Here is a 5837-nt window from a genome sequence, read left to right on the forward strand (position 1 = left end):
GATGAACACCTTCTTGTACTTGAATTTTTATTGTTAAATGTTTCAATCTGTTGTAGCTGAGAGACCCAACTTATGAAAAGGGATTTATATTTTTTGTTATTCTGGTTTCTTGGTTGGAGTTTCATTTTGTACATTTTGTATTATTATGAATATTCTGTCATTGTCTCGCTTCTTTAAACTTTCTTGATCGTAAGCGCAAATTCTTTTCTTTTTGCCTTCTGTATTTAATAGTCTATTTATTTTTTGAACTTTTATTTATTTATCCTGATAAACACTGAGCTGGTTTTAGACTTGGAGGTTGCTCACGAATTGTCAACAGAACAAAAAAAGAAAAAGAAGCAATTTTCCTCTTTATTTCTCCTGATCTGTTCTTTCCTGAGATTGCATTTGTGGCTAAATAAAAGTCTTAAACTGAATTTGAACCGACGACAAACCCTTTTTGTGTGAGTTTTCTTTCATAGATCCAGGATGTTTATATCCACCTGGATTTGCTTGTAATCAGGCCGAGCGGCTTTAATTCCACAGTTGGAACCTGAAGTAAACGAGCGTTTCCTAACGTCCTGGAAACTAATGTCCATGCAAGAAAACACAAACACACAAACAAACTTCCCCTGTCTGCAGCTATTTGTATTTTAAAAGATTAAACCATGAAATTCAAATAAAGTAGAAAGTCTCAAGTGGAACCCTCATTGTTTATAGTAATTAAGATTTGACCGTATTCTGTGAGCGGCGCCTTTTAAAAACAAATTTAATGTTTTAGTCATCTGTTGCTTCTGAAGGTAAGGTGCAACCTTTCCTTTTACCACCTCTTTGTACTTTCAATTCAGTTCAGTTTATTTAAATAGCACCAAATCACAACAAAGTTAGCTCAGGGCACTTTACAGAATCATTCACTTACATTGAAAAGCCAATTAGTAAAGTTCTCTAAGGAATCCAGCAGACAAGTTCAGTCTTGGCTTTGTTGCAGTCTCCCATCCTGAGCAAGCACAGTGGCAACAGTGGAAAGGAAAAACTCCCTTTTAAAAGGAAGAAACCTCCATCAGAACCAGGCTCAGGACAAGCGGCCATCTGCGTTGACCGACTGGTTTGAGAGGACAGGAAGGAGAGACAGACGAACATAGAATGGTAGGTCCAGGTATGGGTCCAGGTGTATCTGAAAGACAAAAAAAAACACACATGTTAAGGATAGAAAAAATAATTACAAATACAAAACAGGTTGAGCAGAGTAAGTGAAGACAGTAGCAGAGTGAAAAGTGTGGTCAGATTGTCCTCCAGCAGTCTAAGTCTAATGGCATAACTAAGGGAAAGTTCAGGAAACCCAAGCCTAACTATAGGATTTATCAAAAAGGAAAGTCTTAAGCCTAGTTTTAAAACTGGACAATGTGTCAGCCTCACGGACAGAAACTGGAAGTTGGTTCCACAAGAGAGGAGCCTGACAACTGAAGGATCTGCCTCCCATTCTGTTTTTGGAAACTCTACGAACCGCGAGTAAACCTGCAGCCTGAGAGAAAAGTGCTCTGTTAGGAAACTATGAAACAATAAGATCTGTAATATAAGATGGAGCTAGGTTGTTGAGAGCTTTGTTGGTTAGAAGTAGGATTTTGAATTCTATTCTGGACTTGATAGGGAGCCAATGGAGAGAAGCTAAAACTGGAGAAATATGATCTCTCCCACTAACTCCAGTTAAGACTCTGGCAGCAGCATTTTGGATCAACTGAAGACGTTTTAAAGACGTATTTGGACATCCAGATAATAAAACATTGTAATAGTCCAGTCTAGACGTGACAAATGCATGAACCAGTTTTTCTGCATCATTTTTAGATCAGATGTTTCTAATTTTAGTGATATTACGCAGGTGGAAGAAGGCAGTTCTAGTAACGTTTTTAATGTGGGGGATAAAAGACATGTCCTGATCAAAAACAACACCAAGATTTTTAACATTAGAGCTGGAGGCCAGATTAATGTCATCCAAGGAGGGAGAAAGACTGAAACATTCATTCCTCAGATGTTCAAGTCCAAAAACCAAAACCTCAGTCTTGTCTGTGTTCAACAGGAGAAAATTAAGGGTCATCCAGGTTTTTACGTCTGTTTAGGTTTTTATGACATTGTAGGCTGTCATGACACAACGGCTATAACATTTCTGCAGAAATGACCATGTCATGTAAAACTGAAGGCGGTGTAAAAGTTTAAACGATGGCGTTTTCATCAGCTGCTTTGAAATTCTTGAGATTGAAGCTGTTTTCTGATGATTACTGTAATCTGGTTCTCATTTGTACTGGCCTTTAGCTCACCAGTTTGGTCAGAATTAAACCCAGTTTTAGCAAAATGCGGCGATCAGGTGAGATGTTATTGCCCAGAACTCTTGTAAAAGGTCTGACTTGTTGCGTTAGGAATGACACTGAAGTGGGTCAGTGAGTCGTTACGGTTAAAAGTGAAGCAGGATTTCAGAGACAGTCACTCGTGACAGAAAAGTTTTTAGGTGAGCCACAAACGATGATAACGGAGCATATTTTAGAAAAAGCTTCTTTGTTCCTCGCTTTAAAAGTTCTCTCATGCAATCAGAGATTCCTTCAGTCTTTTAAACGAAGTGATCCAAACGATCTGATTAAACTTTGGGCTTGTTTCCACGCCGCCTGACTTCTCCTACTCCAGAATCCTGGTTCTTATCCTGTCAGCGTTAATTTAAAACCATAACCAGGCTTTACAACCGCTTTGCTAAATAAAAGATGTGAAAATCTGAGGAAGTACAAATAAACTTATTTGGAACATTTCAGTAGTAAGTCCTGCGTTAAACAAGAATTATAAAGGGCGTTGCTAAAGGTAAGAGTGACTCATAGGTGATGATGAGTCACTCTCAGTAATAAATTTATTGTGAATGTTTATGAAGCATATTGTGATCCATTCTTCCTCCATACGTTTTTCGGCATCTTTCTCATTCCACAATTTTTAAGCTGTTTTAACAAATCATAAATCAAAATGTTCAGCTCTTTTTTTTTTTTACATTTATTTTTTAGGATAAAAAACAACAACATTGGAGATTAAAAAAAACTTTTTTTCAAAGGAGTCCTGGCCAAGAGGCAGCAACAAACACAACCCAAAAAATTACACAGTTAAAATAAAATGCTATAAAAAAAAAAAAAAAAAAACAAAACCTGGGTACATTGAATTGAATTGGCCCGAATAACTTTTAGTTTTGATGTAAAAGCACTGAATGAGATGAGTTCTGTCAATTGCAGAGATTCTTGTAGCAAGTTCCAAGAAGAGTGAACGAAAGCCTTCTTACCCACTTCAGCCGTTCAGGACAATCCTGCTGTGATTTTAGTATTGGTGCAACTTTAGCTTTTTGAAATATTTAGCCTTTTCTGACATTTTCTTCCTCATAGAAAATGAATTGAGCTCATTTTCCATCCTTCAAATCTTTAGATCTGTTTACAACCTTTTACTGCTCCTTTCACATTCTGCTCTGGTTCAGCTTCTTTCAGCTTCCTGGTGCAAATTAAAACAAAAAAATCAACTAATTTCAGCTGTTTTTCAGCTGTTTGGTACTCCTTTCAGCTTTATTCTGATAACTACAACATTTTTGTGCTTCTTCTAACGTTGTTCTGCTAATTTCAGCTTGTTATGCTCCTTTCTGCTTATTTCTGCAAGTTTCAGCTTTTTCTGCTACTTCAGCTACTGTTTAGCTCTTTCATGCTAATTTGAGCTTTTTCATCTGATTCCAGATTTTTGCACTCATTTAAACTATTTTCAGGCTAATTCAGCAAAATTATGCTCTCTCCACTGGAAATTTTAGCTTATTTCTGCTTTTTTAGCTACTATTCAGCTATTTTGTCCTAATTTCTGCTTTGGTTCAGATAATTTCCTTCTATGCGCTTATTTATGCTTCTTTAAGCCTAGTTGGACACAAATGTGCTCTCTCCCTTATGGTAATTTAAGCTTCTTTCGGCCTTTTTTTTTTTTTTTTTAGCTACAATTCAGCTGTTTGTTTTTTTAAAACAAATTTCTGCTTTGTTTCAGATAATTTCCAATTTTTTATTCTCCTTAACTCTTCTTTCAGCCTAATTGGACACAACTGTGCTTTGACCACGTTCTTCTGGTAATTTAAACTTCCTTCTACCATTTCAGTGACTTTTCAGCAATTTATTGCTCATTTCAGCCCTTTTTTTTTTTTTTTTAGCTATTTTACTATTTTTGTGCTCATTTCTGCGTATTTAAACCCAATTCAGCAAATTTGTGTTCTTTCTGCTTTCCTCTGCTAACTTAGGCTTGTTCTTCCATTTCAGCTATATTTCAGCATGTTTTTAGCTAATTTCAGCTGTTTTTCAGCAAGTTCTTCAGTAATAAGCATTCACACTGCGTTTTCGCAGGAAACGCAATTTATCTAGTTAATCAGAAGATTCTCATGTGCTTCTTGCCAGAACAGCGCCATTGTTTGTTACCCACCACTCAAAGGTGATGGTGGACGGCCATGTTTATACTCATGTCTCTGTGAGTGTGTGTGTGTGTGTGTGTGTGTGTGTGTGTTCTGGCTTAGATAGATCCTAGATTACTTATTTTGAAGCCAAAAAATGTTTAACTCAGCCAATTTTACAGATATTGACTTAAAGTTTAGTATGCTATTAGCCGAGACTGATCTCCAACACATATCCTAAAGACTAATAGATTGAGCAAGATCTTAGCCTTAGATTTGCTATGTCAATGCATCTGTTAGCAAAACGTCTCGTGAACTACTGGACAGATTTTAACGAAGCTCTCAGAAGATAATAGTTGAATGTACATCTTTAAAAGATTCATTCTTGGAGTTAATCCAACTCAAGATGGCTGCCAAAGTCAAGTGACATTAGAAAACTCAAAAATTTCTACAATTCAATCAATTTGACAGATATTGTGCTAAAACCGGGTGTGGTAGTAGCTGAGAGTCATTCACGAGACATACGCTCATTGCACAAGACCTTTGCTTTAAACTTTAGCATCAACTCGTGTTTTCAAGGTTTGACCAAATCAACTCCGTCATTTCTCAGCATAAAAAGATCTTTTCTAAAAGGCGGTGTGTGATTTGCATTCCTTCAAGTAATGCCAGGTCTTTTGTTATTAACACCGTCAGATCGGGTTGTATGACTCTGGGTAACAACAATCAGAAGAGATAATGCCCTCGTTGGCTTGTGTGTGCAGGATCTAACCCTCGCGGAGCTTTTTTTATTCCTCGTGCTGGCATTCCTGTGCTGTGGGATCGCTCCCATTCAAATAAATAACAGGGTGATGTTATTTTCTACACAGTCGGTCTTAAGACGGCCTTAGACTCACTTTAGACTCCGACTGCTACGGATTATCTTGATCCCTGAACTCAACCACTACAAGCTAAATAAAATCAGAAGAATGCACTCCTCTGATTACCAACATGAGCCCAGGTTTTTTTTATAAACATGCTCTACAGAGCTCTTTAGGATTGCAGGAACGCATTATTAAAAGATAAATGTTGCAGCTATAAGTTTCTTTTCATATTTTAGACCTCTGCTAACGCTCGGAAAATTAATAATCTCAAAAATCAAGACCATACATGCCCATTTTTAGCTTATCTCCCCGTCTTTGACCTTGGGACAAGGAAGTCACGACGCCTTGAATTCTGGGAATTGTCGGCATCGACTGATTGATGCAAGTCGCAAAGCTCCAGATAAGAGGCGCACGCACCACATGGAGGAATGTCAATATTTAGGTATTGAACTAATCAGTAAAGCAGCGAGCTAAAGGACCGGCAAAGGCAGAGCATGGGAACTTTGTCTCCCATGAGGCTTTGTCCTTCCCTTCCAGCTGGCTGCATGTTCTCTGCTCAGGATGCC

Source organism: Nematolebias whitei, chromosome 11 (assembly GCF_014905685.2).
Source record: "Nematolebias whitei isolate Nwh7 chromosome 11, NemWhi1, whole genome shotgun sequence".
Classification (NCBI taxonomy): domain Eukaryota; kingdom Metazoa; phylum Chordata; class Actinopteri; order Cyprinodontiformes; family Rivulidae; genus Nematolebias; species Nematolebias whitei.